At 43.5% G+C, this 17453-nt stretch overlaps 1 protein-coding gene across 1 annotated transcript in view; it reads right to left on the reverse strand.

The window, feature by feature from the left end:
• Positions 1–17453, reverse strand: part of LOC105477272 (G3BP stress granule assembly factor 2) — an 82618-nt gene that overhangs the window by 28067 nt on the left and 37098 nt on the right. The window lies entirely within an intron of this gene.

Here is a 17453-nt window from a genome sequence, read left to right on the forward strand (position 1 = left end):
CTCTGCGGAGCACGCGCAGTACGCCGCCGCGCTCGCACACGCTCGCGCCCGGAAAGCCGGGGAACCGGAACCGGCCTAAAGCCAAGATAAGAGTCCGCTGATTTGACGTCACAAGCAGGCTGCCTTTCTCCTGCCCCGAGGCTCCAGCCTTGCCGCCCTTCTTCCTGATCGCGCAAGCGAGAGCTGGTTCGCAGCAACGCAGTGTCTTTTGTAGACTGATACTCTGGTCCCTTTTATTAATGGGAAGGAGGGAATTTAGTAATCTTTCTGAACTAGGTGTCTGCAGGTTGCTGCTGTAGACGAGCTTAAAATGCAGCCGGTGATTTCAGCTGTTTGCACACTAAACTCACCTACATTGTTTATTTAACCCATCCTAGGTTTTAAGCCCCACCAAGAGGCCCTGCAGTAAAGGAAGAATATGACGTGGGCTTTACAGAGGGGGAAAAGACTATTTCTTTGTGTGCTTGTTACGAATTTAGGCATGGCTAAATATCAATACATACTAAAGCCGAAAGGCCTGAAATATCAGGATTACAGTCCTAGTCTAGCTCTAAGCCCAGACTTGCCCCCAGGGTGAGACACTGGTGACCTTGTTTCATGGAAAAAGCCAAGCCAAATCTTGTAGTCAAGGAAGACACTTCGCATCTTAGGTCTGGCAGTGTTTTCAGAGAATACCGAGATAGCACAGGAATTTTGGAATGAAAGACTGAGAAAATGTTCAAAGAAATGGAAAGAAAAAAATACATTAATGAATGCTTTCGAACTAAACATGGTGGACGCAGGCATATACATTTCATCAGTTTTCTTCGCAGTCCTATAAGGGCATTTTTAAGGTATTTGGCACGTGAAGACAGTATGTCAAATACCTTAAATATTGGCAGAGGCAATGCCAACATTAGGGACTCCAAAGTCTACAATATCTTTACCTTTAGACTGCTTAAAGATATTGTTATATGCAAAATATTTGGGCAGACCATCACTTTAATGAAATGAACCTGATGTTTTTCCTTAACGCATCAAAATACATGCTGGCTGTCCTTTAATATACTGGGCTTATATACCAGGCATTCTTGTAATTACACAGCCTTCTAAGGCTCACAGTAACCCTGTGAACTAGTTCCTTTTTTTGTTTTTTAGACGGAGTCTCTCTCTGTCGCCCAGGCTGGAGTGCAATGGCATGGTCTCGGCTCACTGCAACCTCCGCCTGCCGAGTTCAAGTGATTCGCCTGCCTCAGCCTCCCTAGTAGCTGGGACTACAGGCGCGTGCCACCACACCCAGCTAATTTTTATATTTTTAGTAGAGACGAGGTTTCACTATGTTGGCCAGGCTGGTCTGGAACACACCTGACCTCCTGATCCGCCCGCCTCGGCCTCCCAAAGTGCTGAGATTACAGGCGTGAGCACCGCACCCGGCCAGTAGTTGCTTTTTTTTTTTGAAACGGAGTCTCGCTCTGTCGCCCAGGCTGGAGTTCAGTGGCCGGATCTCAGCTCACTGAAGCTCCGCCTCCCAGGTTCACACCATTCTCCTGCCCCAGCCTCCCGAGTAGCTGGGACTACAGGCGCCCGCCACCTCGCCCGGCTAGTTTTATGTATTTTTTCGTAGAGACGGGATTTCACCGTGTTAGCCAGGATGGTATCGATCTCCTGACCTCGTGATCCGCCCGTGTCAGCCTCCCAAAGTGCTGGGATTACAGGCTTGAGCCACCGAGCCCGGCCAGTAGTTGCTATTTTTATGCCGATTTTACAGATGAGGAAACTAAGGCTTGGAGAGGTCAAGTAATTTACCCAGGACTACGCGGCTACTATTCACTGGAGCTGGGATGCAAACACAGGCAATCTGCCTCCACAGTCCATACCCTTAGGCAAACTATAGAATACTCCCATTTTACTAGTAATTGCCGCAATTTACTTATCTGCCCTAGTGCTGACTAAGCAAGTGTTTCCGGCTTGGAGCTCTTCTATGCAATGCTGTTATAAATATTGTTCACCATGTATCATGCTGCAGAGGTGCAAAACTTTCTCTAGAGCAGGTTCTCAGACCTTAATGTGCACCGAAATCACCTGTAGGGCTTGTTAAAACAGATTGTTGGGCCCCACTCCCTAAGTTTCTGATTCAACAGAGGCCCGAGAATTTGCACTTCTAACAAGTTCTCAGCTGATGGTGCTACTGCTGCTCTAGGAGCCACACTTTAAAAACCACTGATCTAGGCCGGGCGCGGCGGCTCACGCCTGTAATCCTAGCAGTTTGGGAGGCCTAGGAGGGGCAGATCACCTGCGGTCGGGAGTTTGAGACCAGCCTGACCAACATGGAGAAAGCGCGTCTATACTGAAAATACAAAATTAACGGTGTGTGGTGGTGCATGCCTGTAATCCCAGCTACTGGAGAGGCTGAGGCAGGAGAATCGCTTGAACCCGGGAGGCGGAGATTGCGGTGAGCCCAGATCGCGCTATTGCACTCCAGCCTGGGCAACAAGAGCGAAAACTCCGTCTCAAACAAACAAACAAACACCTAGGGCAGAGGTAGGCAAACGGTTTGATAAGGGAAGGATTAGATAGTATTTTTGGTTTTGAGTACCACGTATGGTTTCTGTTGCATATTCCTCTCTCTCATCCTTTAAAAATGTAAGAAACATTTTTAGTTTAGCTCTAGGGCTACACAGAAACAGCCCTCAGGTAACCCTGCTCTTGAGTAGACACCAATAAGTGGAGTTAATGGGAAAAAAGATTCAGCGATCTTCAATGTTATGTAAATATCTCTAACCTATTCCAACTGGCGATTTTTACCTCATAAACATCTCTCTATAGAAATAGCCTCTGCCCAGGTTCAGGCCCCTTCATCTTCCCAGGAAGACTGCAGTGGCCTCCTAATCTCCCTGCCTCTCAACATAGCCTCCATGAAGCAATGCCCACCACCTATAGACTAGGCAAGGAGACCAGTGTGAACTGTATTCATTCAGTGGCTCAGGCCAAAAATCTGTTTTTCTCACACCAATTTATTGACAGTCAATTGTCAATAAATTTCTTTTTGAGATGGAGTCTCGCTCTGTCATCCAGGCTGGAGTGCAATGGCATGATGTGGGCTGACTGCAACCTCCACCTCCCAGGTTCAAGCCATTCTCCTGCCTTGGCCTCCCAAGTGGCTAGAACTACAGGCATGCGCTACCACGCCCATCTAATTTTTCTACTTTTAGTAGAGATGAGGTTTCACCATATTGGCTAGGTTGGTCTCGAACTCGACCCCAAGTGATCCACCCACCTTGACAAATTGTCAATACATTTCTGTTCCCTCTACCTTCAATATTTATTCTGGATTAAATACTTTGCATCACTGTTACTGCTACTATAGTAGTCCAGGCCACCATTGCCTATTGCAGTAGCTTTCTACTTGGCCTCAATGCTTCCACTCTTATTCCACTACAGTCTATTCCCCTCACAGCAGCCAGATCTTTCATAGTTAAAATTGAGATGATCCCAAAACCTTTAAAAGGCAACACAAAATCTCAGGTCCTTACCATGGCCTATAAGGCCTACCTGATCTAGTCCTTACCTATTACTTCCATTTCTTTTCTTACCACTGGTTTTCTCACACCACCCCAGCCAGCTCTTCCTTTGACATTCTTATCACATTATCACCCCAAGGCCTTTAATGTGAACCTTTATCAAAACACTGTGAAAAATCAAAGTAAATGAATCAGACCCAATCACCATTAGCAGGTGAATTTTTAAGAGTAAAATTGCTAGAATTGTATTATCTGATTCCTGATTTTTATTATAAACTTCAGCATAAAATACTTAGATAAGTATTCGAATAAGATAGGACATTTGAATTTATAAAACTTTTCCTCTACACCCTTTCATTTGACCATTCTCAACTTTACTGAATACTAAAAGATCAACCAAGTTCATAATCACTTTTGCTGATGAAGTAGGTGTATAAGAGATGACTACATGTGCCTGGGCACAATGGTTCACGCCTGTAACCCCAGCACTTTGGAAGGCCGGGGTAGGTGGATTACAAGGTCAGGAGTTCAAGACCAGCCTGGCCAACACACTGAAACCCTGTCTCAACTAAAAATACAAAAATTAGCCAGGCATGGCTACTCAGGAGGCTGAGGCAGGAGAATCGCTTGAACCTAGGAGGCGGAGGTTGTGGTAAGCTGAGATAATGCCACTTCACTCCAGCCTGGGCAACAGAGTGAGACTCTGTCTCAAAAAAAAAAAAAAAAAAAAAAAGAGATGACTACATGCATGTTTAGGGGTCACACACCCCACATAAATAAAGTTTATGAAGACCAAGTATTGGAAGGGAGTAAAATCCAAGTCCTTAAGGGAAACGCATTTTTCTTGGAAAGTATCTTTACTCACCATGTTTTTAAACTTTTAAGGCATGCATAACAAATGTCTTGGCCCCATCACTAATTCAGTGAGGAAGGATGATGCTATGATTTGAATGTTTGTGCCCCTCCAAAATTCATGTTGAAACTTAATCTCCAATGCAGAAGTATTAAAAAGTGGGTGGGACCTTCAGGTGGCAACTAGGTCATGAGGGCCTCACCTTCATGAATGGAATTTGTGCCCTTATAAAAGGGGATTGAGGGGAGTTCATTAGTCTCTTTTGTGCTTTTGCCCCTTTCACCATGTGAGAACACAGCAAGAAGGCACCATCTTCGAAGCAGAGCAAGCCCTCACTAGGGCTGGCACTTTGATCTTGAACTTCTCAGCCTTTAGAACTATAAGCAGTAAGTTTCTGTTGTTTGTAAGTTACCCAGTCGAAGGGTGATTTTGTTGTTGTTGTTGTTTGAGACAGGTTCTTGCTTTGTCACCTGGATGGCGTGCAATGGTGCAATTACGGCTCATTGCAGCCTTGACTTCTGAGCCTCCTGAGTAGCTGGGACCACAAGTGTGCACTACCATGCCGAGCTTGTGTGTGTGTGTGTGTGTGTGTGTGTGTGTGTGTGTGTGTGTAAATTATATGTTATGTTGCCCAGTCTGGTCTTGATTGCCTGGCCTCAGGTCATCCTCCTGCCTCAGCCTCCCAAAGCGTTGAGATCACGGGCATAAGCCACCACACTTTACCTAAAGGTATTTTGTTATAGCAGCCCAAATAGACTAAAACAAATGATAATGCTGCCAACAGTGTAGTATTTAAAAAGTCTGGCTGGGCACAATGGGGTATGCCTGCTGTCCCCACTACTTAGGAAGCCAAAGCAGGAGGATCACTTGAACCCAGGAGTTTGAGTTCAGCCTGGGCGATATAATAAGACCCCATTTCCAAAAATAAAAATAAAAAAGAGTCTGGGCTCCAGAACCACACTGCCTGGATTTGAATCCCAGCTTTATCTCATCGCTTACTAGGTGTATCACTATAGGCAGGATGCTTCATTTTTATGTGCCTCAGTGTTTCTCATCTGTAAAATGGGGACAATAATAATATCTACCTTGTTAGGGTACTGGAAGGTTTAGACAATACATGCAAAACATTTTAACAGTGCCTGGCACATGGTAAGTGTTCAACAAACATCAGCACTTAATGTTTGGTTCTTGAAAAAGTATATGCACCAATTGCTTTCAACTGATTCCTTTTTCACTGACTGCCCACTGCTTTGTTCCGACGTAACAACTTACATTTGTATAGCATTTTACAGTTTTCAAAACACTTTCAAACACATTATCTCATTTCAATTTCACAAGCAATTCACAAAGTAGGCAAGCTGCACAAGGCTAAAAATGGCCAATTTAGAAAGAGAGCCCAGAGTTCCTCTGACTCATGCCACTACACCATGTCCTACTGCTAAATGATGAACTTTTATAGTCTTTGAACAAGACTTACTGATTGAAAACATGTTACTTGAGAATCCCAGGGCTCTCTCTTGGTGCAACTGGCTCCTTTACAAAGCTTTTTAATGCACAGAGAAACCTACTCCCATGAGTAGGATGAATCCATTCATTTTAGAGCAAGAGAGGAGAAAGCCTATTATGACCTAAAGAAAGAATCAAATGTTAATTTCTCCCTGCAATCTTTCCAGCCATTATCTCTTTGTGACGCTTGGACAGGTTAAGGTATAAAGGAGTGTTTTCCTCTCCAATCATTGTGAGTGTGTGAAATACGTCTCACATCCAGAAAAGTGCATGAAATGGCCTGCCAATCTGTGTGATTAAGTACAAAATGTCACAATATGAATGATTGCTATAGGTGGTAGATTTTAGCTATGTAACTTGTCTTGATCATATCTATGAAAGTCTTTAAGTAGAGGAGATTCTACATGCTACCCAAGTTTGAGAGAATAAAGGTTGCAAGTTCTAAGAAAGTCACTTCTTCAGAATTTAGAGGCAACAATCTCATTAAAAAAAATCAACATACAAAGAATCAGAATATCGATTATGAAAGTAACCCACCCTGAATTTGTGAATTCTAACAGATTCCATTTAACACTCATGAAGCAATGATGCCAACTAAAAGCACCTTAGGCTGAGTGAGTGAGGTGCTTTTAAGAGATACAATAATCCTGGAAAGCAGAAGTAAAGATAACATATATGAATGAGGAGGCATTTGCCCTGAGTTGCCTGGAATCCAGAAAATGACTTTGAAAAGAGGAACTATTTCACTAGTGTTTATCTCACACTGTCCAAGATAGACTAGATTTGTCAGGCAGGAATATTCTAGCCCTCAATGGGCTGCAGGGTGTGTTTAATTCTTCAAGCCTACAGTCTGGATATGAGACGCCACAAGGTTATCCAATTCTCTCCTCTTTGATTTAATGCTCACTAAGCACTGAGACATGGAGAAGGGGGCCTGAGCAGCAGATATTCTATGTTTTTGGATGGCATATCCCTTTGTGAAATGGAATTCCTGTGATTTGTTCATCAGTCTCTTATAGATTAAGTTAATATAAAAGAGTGTGTCAGAGACAGATTTCCTTCTGAGCGGGGATAGGATGTTGTACTGAGAGAAGTCAGGGCTGAGGAGCAAATCCTCCACTTAAATATAGAAGCATGAAACACATGGGATCAAATCGCATTTTCTTCACTAACTACTTCTGTGACACTAGTCAGGTTAGTTCATTTCTCTGACCTTGACTTTCCTCAGTGGATAAACAGCCTGCTTAGGGTTGTTCTAAAGATTCTTTGTGGCATTTAGCATACTTTCTGGCAAAGTGTGTATATGTGCTTGATTCCTGTTACAAAACCGAGGCAAACCGGCCGGGCGTGGTGGCTCACGCCTGTAATCCCAGCACTTTGGGAGGCTGAGGCTGGCAGATCACAAGGTCAAGAAATCGAGACCATCCTGGCCAACATGGTGAAACCCCGTCTCTACTAAAAATACAAAAATTAGCCGGGTGTGGGCGTGCCTGTAGTCCCAGCTACTCGGGAGGCTGAGGCAGGAGAATAGCTTGAACCCAGGAGGCAGAGGTTGCACTGAGCTGAGATCATGCCACTGCACTCCACCCTGGCGACAGAGCAAGACTCCATCTCAAAAATAAATAAGTAAATAAGAAACTGTGGCCTAAGTCTTTCTCTTAAATATAGTTAAATTCAGCCAGGCGTGGTGGCTCACCTTGGCCTCCCAAAGTGGTGTAATCCCAGCACTTTGGGAGGCCAAGGTGGGTGGATCACCTGAGGTCAGGAGTTCGAGACTGGCCTGGCCAACATGGTGAAACCCCGTCTCTATTAAAAATACAAATATTAGCCGGGCGTGGTGGCACGCGCCTGTAGTCCCAGCTACTCGGGAGGCTGAGGCAGGAGAATCGCTTGAACCTGGGAGGCAGAGGTTGCAGTGAGCCGAGATCACACCACTGCACTCCAGGCTGGGTGAAACGACAAGACTCAGTCTCAAAAATAAATAAATATAGTCAAATTCAGAAGAAGGAGGAAAAGGATATATAGTAGTCCCCACTTATCTGCAGAGGATACATTCCAAGACCCTCAGTGGATGCCTGAAATACCAGATAATACCAAACCCTATATATACTATGTTTTTTCCTACACATACATACCTACGATAAAGTTTATACATTAGGCACAGTAAGAGATTAACAATTACTAATGATAAAATAGAAAAATTATAACAGGCCAGGCATGGTGGCTCACCCTTGTAATCCCAGCACTTTAGGAGACTGAGGCAGGTGGATAATCTGAGGTCAAGAGTTCAAGACCAGCCTAGCCAACAAAGTGAAAACCCTGCTCTAGTGAAAATACAAAAATTAGCAGGGCATGGTGGTGGGTGCCTGTAGTCCCAGCTACTTGGTAGGCTGAGGCAGGAGAATGGCTTGAACCCAGGAGGCAGAGGTTGCAGTGAGTCGAGATCGCACCACTGCGCTCCAGTCTAGGTGACAGAGTGAGACTCCATCTCAAAAAAAAAAAAAAAAAAAAAGACAGAAAAATTGTAACAATATGCCAGTATCACTACTCTTATACTTTGGGGCCATTATTAAGTGAAATAAAGGTTACCTGAACACAAACACAGGGAAACTGGGATAGTTGATCTGATAACTGAGAAGGTTATGACATGACCAACCAGAGGGCAGAGCAGACAGCATGGATACACTGGACAAGAATGATTCACATCTTGGGCGGGATGACAGAGGAGGGTGCAATATTTCATCACACTACTCAGAAAGGTGTCTACTTTAAAACTAATAAACTGTTGGCCGGGTGCAGTGGCTCATGCCTGTAATCCCAGCACTTTGGGAGGCCGAGGCGGGAGGATCACGAAGTCAGCAGATGGAGACCATCCTGGCTAACACGGTGAAACCCCATCTCTACTAAAAATACAAAAAAAAAAAATTAGCCGGGCATGGTGGCGGGCACCTGTAGTCCCAGCTATTCCAGAGGCTAAGGCAGGAGAATGGCGTGAACCTGGGAGGTGGAGCTTGCAGTGAACCGAGATTGTGCCACTGCACTCCAGCCTGGGCGACAGAGCAAGACTCCGTCTCAAAAAAAAAAAAAAAAGAAAGAAAGAAAAATCAACTGTATGGAAAATACAGGGCTTTCATCAGCAGACAGAAAACTTGGTAGTTGTGAAACTTCTCATTGGAGAAAGATCTCCATAAAGAAATCATGCAGCTGGGCCAGGCACGGTGGCTCATGCCTGTAATCCCAGCACTTTGGGAGGCCAAGGTGGGCGGATCACAAGATCAGGAGATCGAGCCCATCCTGGCCAACACAGTGAAACCCCGTGTCTACTAAAAATACAAAAATTAGGTGGGCATGGTGGGTGGCGTGTGCCTGTAGTCCCAGCTACTTGGAAGGCTGAAGCAGGAGAATTGCTTGAACCCAGGAGGCGGAGGTTGCAGTGAGCTGAGATGTGCCACTGCGCTCCACCCTGGCAACAGAGCAAGACTCCGTCTCAAAAAAAACAAAACAAAACAAAAAAACAAAAAAGAAAGAAAGAAATGCAGCTGATAGACAGTGAAAGCACTGTGACTTTCTTCTACCTTGGCCAGTTTGGAGCAGAACACAGCCAGTCCCTCATGCAGGGTCTGCATCAGCCCTCATTTTCCACCCACACGTTTCTAGGTGTAACCACTTCCTTGTAGAGTCTAGACTATCAAAACTGGGGGATCTGGCTCCATGGCAGCAAAATACTTCTCTCTGCTTTGCCTCAGCAGGAAGCATACATGAGATTGTAACTAGGACAGGAATGGTCCTCAGAACAAAGACCTAGGTTGAGCACAGTGGCTCACACCTGTAATCCCAGCACTTTGGGAGGCTGGGCCGGGCAGATCACCTGAGGTCAGGAATTTGAGACCAGCCTGGCCAACATGGCGAAACTCTGTCTCTACTAAAAATACAAAAATTAGCCGGGCGTGGTGGTGTGTGCCTGTAATCCCAGCTACTCAGGAGGCTGAGGCAGGAGAATTGCTTGAACCTGGGAGGCGGAAGTTGCAGTGAGCCAAGATTGTGCCATTGCACTCCAGCCTGGACAATGAGCGAAACTCCGTCTCAATAAAAAAAAAAAAAAAAAGAATAAAGATGTAACCTGTAATTCTGGTTAGATCATAAACCTGGCTTTTTAAACATCTATATCCTCCTGCTGGACTGCCGCTCTGACCTATATGCCTCTGTTGACTCACTACCTAGGTGAGTCCTGGCTATGGAAGTAAATTACCTGGCTGCTAGTGTCTGGCTCAGAACTGACAGGACATCCCAGTTATCTCCCTTCTTCTAGCTGGGTATCAGTGATTCCTGCTGGGGCTGACCCCTAACTCCGTAGCCATGTCGCAAAATACCCATGTTTATGGTGGTGACATGAAAAGGGCAAGAGAACCAAAAGTTATTGACCGAAGGCCTTTTGTGCACAAGAAAGCAGTCCTAGATAAAATACATTTGTAAGGGCAATAATGTTGGAAGCAGAGGATTTTTTTTTCTCTAAGCAACAAAGAGCTATGGAGAATCCAAGAGCTTTCAATGAGTAATTCAAGGAGTGATAAGAAGTTTGGGAGTGGGTGCCAGAAGGAAGCTTTGCTATAAGCAGAACTGGAAAAAGATATTAAAAATCATAAATAGGCCGGGCACAGTGGCTCATGTCTGTAATCCCAGCACTTTGGGAGGCCGAGGTGGGTGGATCACAAGGTCAAGAGTTTGAGACCAGCCTGGCCAATATGGTGAAACCCTGTCTCTACTAAAAATAGAAAAAAATTAGCTGGGCATGGTGGCATGTGCCTGTAGTCCCAGCTACTCAGGAGGCTGAGGCAGAAGAATCGCTGGAACCCAGGAGGCAGAGGTTGCAGTGAGCCGAGATCACGCCACTGTAGTCCGGCCTGGGCGACAGAGTGAGACTCCATCTCTAAATAAATAAATAAATAAATACAATCATAAACAAAAAAAGATAATAAAAAATAAGGATTATTAACAAGTTTCTGGATTTAAGTAAATGTATTTATTTAAATGTTGCTCTATACTAGAAGTTTTTGTTTTTGTTTTTGGCGGACAGAATCTGGCTATGTTGCTCAGGCTGGAGTGTAGTGGCTATTCAATCACAGGCATAATCATGGCAAAGCAAACTACAGCCTCAAACTCCTCGGTTCAGGTGATCCTCCCACCTCAGCCTCCCTAGGAACACGCCATCGTGCCCAGCTAAACCAGAGTTTTTAATCTGAAGCCTAAGCATATTTTGGAGGGATGGGTATATGGAATGTTTTTGAAACCATGAACATTCTGTATACATGTAAGTCCTTTTTTTTTTTTGCTAAAAAGGTTCATATTTCATTGTCTTCTAAAATGGGTCTATGTCCTAAAAGGTTAAAAACCAACTATCTAAACCCGCTCTTTTTTGATATATTTCCTGGTAATAAGTTATTAAAATAAAGGTTTTATAGTATAAAGAATGCTATTTTTTATGAAAAAGTCATGTTACACTAAAATTCTGTATTAATCAATGACCTCAGGTTGTCATAACTATGAGATGCTGAACTATTTACTGATTTTGATCTTGTTCTGTAGTTATATAGGATATCAATATTGGCAGAGATAGGTGAAGGTTGCACAGAACCTCCCTGTACATTTCTTTGCAACATCCTATTAATCTATACATATTTTATTTGAAAAATAAACATTTTTTTAAAAATTAAAAAAAAAAAAAAAAAAAAAAACAAGCCAAGCGTGGTGGCTCACGCCTGTAATCCCAGCACTTTGGGAGGCCGAGGCAGGTGGATCACCTGAGGTCAGGAGTTCGAGACCAGCCTGGCCAACATGGTGAAACCCCGCCTCTACTAAAAATACAAAAATTAACTGGGCATGATGACGCATGTCTGTAATCCCAGCTACTCAGGAGGCTGAGGCAGAAGAATCGCTTGAACCTGGGAGGTGGGAGATTGCAGTGAGCCGAGATCGCATCACTGCACTCCAACCTGGGGGACAGAGCGAGACTCTGTCTCGTTGCGGGGTTGGGCGGGTGTGGTGGCTCAAGTCTGCAATCCCAGCACTTTGGGAGGCCAAGACGGGAGGATCACCTCAGGTCAGGAATTCGAGACTAACCTGACCAACATGGAGGAACCCTGTCTCTACTAAAAATACAAAATTAGCCAGGTGTGGTGGCGCATGCCTGTAATCCTAGCTACTCAGGAGGCTGAGGTAGGAAAATCTCTTGAACCCAGGAGGCAGAGGTTGCGGTGAGCCGAGATTGCGCCATTGCACTCCAGCCTGGGCAACAAGAGTGAAACTCCATCTCAAAAAAAAAAAAAAAAACACAGATCCTAAAATTTGGTGGTATTTGGTTCTTAATCCCAGCTCTGTATTTAAAACCTATATGATGCTAGGCAAGTTACAAAGTTCCCTGAGTTTCTTTCCTCATTGATAAAAAGGCACAATTGCAGTTAGAACTGTCACATACACGATTTTCAGCAAATGGCCTGACACACAAAGCATCATATAAATATATATAAACTATCATGATTATTTTTAGACCATATGGTCATAACCCAGACATCACTCTTCATTGGGTGACAGGTACATAGCTTCCAGACATGGTTCCTAAGTGGAAATAAACTGTCTCCTTTGAAGTAGTTTTGGAAACCAAATCTATAAAGTGACAGTAAATATCATGAACAAGGAACTGCCCTTTGAAAATTAGAAGAAAAATGTCTAGTGTAACAGAATAATACGAAGTTGAGAAAGAAGGAAGAAAGGAAGAAAACTGTGTGCACATACACCACACATGTGCACACACACACACACACAGAGCAAAAGTAGGGAATGAGACAATTTTTTAAATGGGTATTCCAATCCATATTTGCTCAGCACTAACAGTGTGCTTAAAGACTCTGAAAGTTAGATAGAATCTTCATTTAAATTGTTTCTTTAATGGACAAATGAATGATAGTGTTCATTTCCCAGAGTTGCACATGTTTTCCATTAAGGATTATTTAATTCAACCTAAAATCTGCAAAAAGGCCAGTAAAAGAAAAACAAAAAGATGGTCATGTAATTAATCTTATTAATCATTTGCTTTCAAGGAGTATATATGCTAATGGAAGAGACACAGGCAAAAAAGAATTTTAATATCACAGTAACACAGTAAGGTTTCAGACAGATTTGTACAGGGTACAGTGCGAACAGAGGAAATGGGGAAATTATGTCAAACTACAGGTTCCAAATTCCGGGAGGAGATGACACCTGAGCTGAGTCTTGAAGGTGGTGGGCGGTGTAAGAATGAGCCAGCGAAGGAAGTGCAGTGGTTGACAATAGCTGTCCTGGCAGAAGGAACAGCAAGAGCAAAGGGTGGGTGATGGCGGGGGTGCGGCTGCCGCAGTGACATGTGCTGGCAACCACAAGCAGTTCAGTATTACCACTAGATCAAGTCTAAAGCAGGGCATGGCTTACAATAGTGTGGTATCTCACAAAGAGGGGAAATAGCAGTTAAATAAATTTTTTCTTCAAGTTTTCCCACTGTACATAATAAACCCTAGGGAAAAAAAAATACATTCTAGCAAAAATATTTGTTCAAATAAGCACTTTCATCATAGAATACCTATTTCTATGGTGAGCAAAGACATTACGTTTTTGAAATCTGGGCTTAACTGCCATAAAGAGTCTGCATTTCCTCCCTACTTTTCTCTAGACTGAGATTTAAAGCATTTAAAAGCAGTACTTTTGGCTGGGCATGGTGGCTCATGCCTGTAATCCCAGCACTTGAGGAGGCTGAGGCAGAAGGATTGCTTGAGACTAGGAGTTCCATGCCAGCCTAGCCAACATAGCAAGACCCCTGTCTCTAAATACATGCATATATACATACCTACATATATAAAAGCAGTTTTGTTTTTTTTTTTAACTGGCAGGAGTCTTGATATGGTTTGGCTCTGTGTCCCCACCTAAATCCTATCTTGTAGTTCCCATAATTCCTATGTGTTGTGGGAGGGACCCAGTTGGGAGATAATTGAATCATGGGGGTAGGTCTTTTCTGTGCTATTCTTGTGATAGTAAGTCTCATAAGATCTGATGGCTTTAAAAACAGGAGTTTCCCTGCACAGGCTTTCTGTCTTTGCCCTCTGCCATCCATGTAAGACATGATCAGCTCCTCCTTGTCTTCCACCATGATTGTGAGATCTCAGCCATGTGGAACTGTTAAGTCCACTGAACCTCTTTTTCATCCCAGTCGCAGGTATGTCTTTATCATCAGTGTGAAAACAAACTAATACAGGTCTGATGACCTCTCCTATAAAATGTGAGATCTAAAAGAATCACAGCAGAAGCTGAGACAACACTTGTCACAGAAACCTGTAGAACTGATGAATGATTTGTGCCTATTTGCTTAGGAATCCATTTTTCAAATCATTTTTGGAGAATTCAAATGTGAGGACTAAACATCATTGCTAATTTTATGGGCACAGGTAGGCTAAACACTCCTAAAAGCAGTAACTTAACCATGCCCTGAGAATGACCCTGTATGACAGATGCACCTCAATGTGTGCTCTGAGCTAGGGAATCCAGGAGTGGCCAACTTGGAGAGACACTCCTTGTCTATGATAAACAACTGAGCCCCTGGCCTGTCCTGTGGAACACGGGCCATACAGGGAATTGAGGCCCTGAGTTTTGTGTTAAATGAAGGTTGTCAAGTGAAAGCTATTAGGAGGGTGTTAAGTGAAAATGCTATATAAACTGCCTAATATTTGCAGGTGGCTGCAGTTTTCCTGCCCAGCCTGCTGCCACTGGGCCATGAAGTTACACTGTGCTGCCCATGGCCACTGAACTGTAGGAGGGCATGTATCTTGGTAGCCTGCTGCCACTGGACTCCCTCCCCTGTAGTAACGGCCTAATAAAACTCTACGTCTCATTTTGCTGGCTTATGGTCTCTTCTTTGTCTTCTTGAACCTGGTGTCTTCCTTCTTAAGATTTTCTTTTTTTTTAACAGAGAACAAAGAGTTTATTTTTAAATATTTTTCTTTCTTAATAGAAGTGGGGTGTTACCATGTTAGCCTGGCCGGTCTCAAACTCGTGGCCTCAAGTGTTCTACCCACCTCGGCCTCCCAAAATGCTGGGATTACAGGCATGAGCCACCACACCCAGCCCCCATTAAGATTGATAGAAGTTCGGCGCAACATCAGGGAAGTGGTATCTAGTGAAGGGAGCATATTTATGACTATTGTGTTTGTTGTGTGTATTTTAAATGTCACAGAGCCTGTTTTCAATGCTTTGAATGCTCTGTTTTCAATGTTCCAGTTGGACTCAATCAAAGATATCGATCTTATACCCCAGTCACTCTGTGAGCACCTGAGACTTATTTTGGGGAAGAGGACACAGCACAAAACCCGCATCCCCTGCCCCTTTCGTTACCCTCTCCAACGCACCTGAATGTTCAAATACATTAAGTAAGGCCTGATTCACAAAAACCCTCCTTGTCCTTTACTCTGAAGGGCAAAAACCTTGGATGATCCATAAAAAGAAATTACATAGGGAACAGATTTCTGTAAAAACGACTTTGCCATGTTTAGCAAGAATTCCACTAGCTTGAAAATGGTAAGTGTGCAGAGAGAAGAATTGCTAAGGAAACGATGAGTAAATTATATGGTACTTGATAGTGTACTTCAAAAGCATGACAATCAATCCATGACTGCTGATATAAATAATTCAGAAGACATATTCTTACATTTCCTTGTAGGTGTAAAAACACTACTTCATCCCTAGCTATATGTTTACTCGTTAGTCTTTCCTCCTATTAAACGTTCCTAGGCAAGGAAAGGGGTTGGCCTATGGTATTGGATATAAGATGTGAAAGAGAAAAAAAAAAAATTAATGGCAGGTAAAATAATAAGCAGTTTCCAAAGGCTGGGCATAGTGGCTCACTCCTGTCATCCCAGCACTTTGGGAGGCTGTGGTGGGCAGATCACTTGAGGCCAGGAGTTCGAGACCAGCCTGGCCAACATGGCAAAACCCTGTCTCTACTAAAAATACAAAAATTAGCCAGGCATGGTGGTGCATGCCTGTAATCCCAGCTACTGGGGAGGCTGAGGCAGGAGAATCGCTTGAACCCAGGATGTGGAGGTTGCAGTGAGCCAAGATCTGCCACTGCACTCCAGCCCGGCAGACAGAGCAAGACTTCATCTCAAAAAAAAAAAAAGAGTAGTTCCCAAATCATGCCAACGGAAAAAAAAATATTCCAAGAAGACCCAGATAAGTAATTCAATCTCCTGTATTTGTCAAATCTATTGTGATTCCTAACAAATCATTTTGAATTTAATACTCTTACTCTCTTTTAAGAATTTCAAGTTTAATGACTTGTACAACTAGCTCTGCAAGAAAAAGATGTTACTACCATTTGTCCTCAATGATGCCAGTCATCTGAATTTAAATTCCCAAACAAATTCTTCAGGATCGAATTATTTTTACACAGACCAAGGGAGGTGGCTTATTCAATAAATCATCTGAAGAATTTTAGTTTCAATAAACCTTTTCAAATAATTTGTTCTGAATGGGGCAAATTTAATACCATCAAAGACTGTCTTGGCTACAGGCAATAATATGCATAAATCCCACAAACATAATGTTGAGTAAAAAACGCGAGACACAAAAGAAGATATATTTTATAATTACATGGGTATAAAGTTCAAAAGGAGCAAAATTGATGATTTTCAAAGTGAGAAGTGGGGCACAAGAGAAGCTTCTGGGGTGGAGATAAGGTTTGGTATCCTGATCTGTGTGCTGGTTACATGGGAGAGTTCAGTTTGCCAATTTTTACTAATCTGTAAACCTACAGTTTATGCTTCTTTCTGTAAATATGTTATACTTAAGTAAGAGTAAAATATAAAAATCACAAAGGTCATCACGGGTCCTGCTTCAGTAAACTGCCTGGGTTAAAAATCAACATTCGAGGCCAGGCGCGGTGGCTCACACCTGTAATCCCAGCACTTTGGGAGGCCGCGGTGGGCGGATCACCGGAGATCAGGAGTTTGAAACTAGCCTGGCCAACATGGCAAAACCCTGTCTCTACTAAAAATACAAAAGCCGGGCGTGGTGGTGGGCACCTGTAGTCACAGCTACTTGGAAGACCGAGGCAGGAGAATAGCTTTTGAATCCGGAAGGCAGAGGTTGCAGTGAGCCAAGACCACGTTATTGCACTCTAGCCTGGGCAACAAGAGCAAAACTCCGCCTCAAAAAAAAAAAAACCAACATTAGAGTCCAGAATAGGAAAATCTACAGAGACAGAAAGTAGATTAGCTGTTGCTTAAGGGTTGGGGATGAGTGGGTGGAGGGATAGCAGGACTGAGGGTTGAAAGGTATGGAGTTTCTTTTTGAAGTGACAAAAATGTTCTTGTCTCACTCTGTCACCCCCACTGGAGTACAGTGGCACCATTTCAGCTCACTGTAACCTCTGCCTCCCATGGTCAAATTATCCTCCCACCTCAGCTTCTTGAGTACCTGGGACCAGGTATGCATCACCATGCATGGCAAATTTTTTGTAGAGATAGGGTTTTGCCATGTTGGCCAGAGTGGTCTCAATCACCTGGGCTCAAGCAATC

The sequence above is a fragment of the Macaca nemestrina genome, chromosome 3, assembly GCF_043159975.1.
Source record: "Macaca nemestrina isolate mMacNem1 chromosome 3, mMacNem.hap1, whole genome shotgun sequence".
NCBI classification, from domain to species: Eukaryota; Metazoa; Chordata; class Mammalia; order Primates; family Cercopithecidae; genus Macaca; species Macaca nemestrina.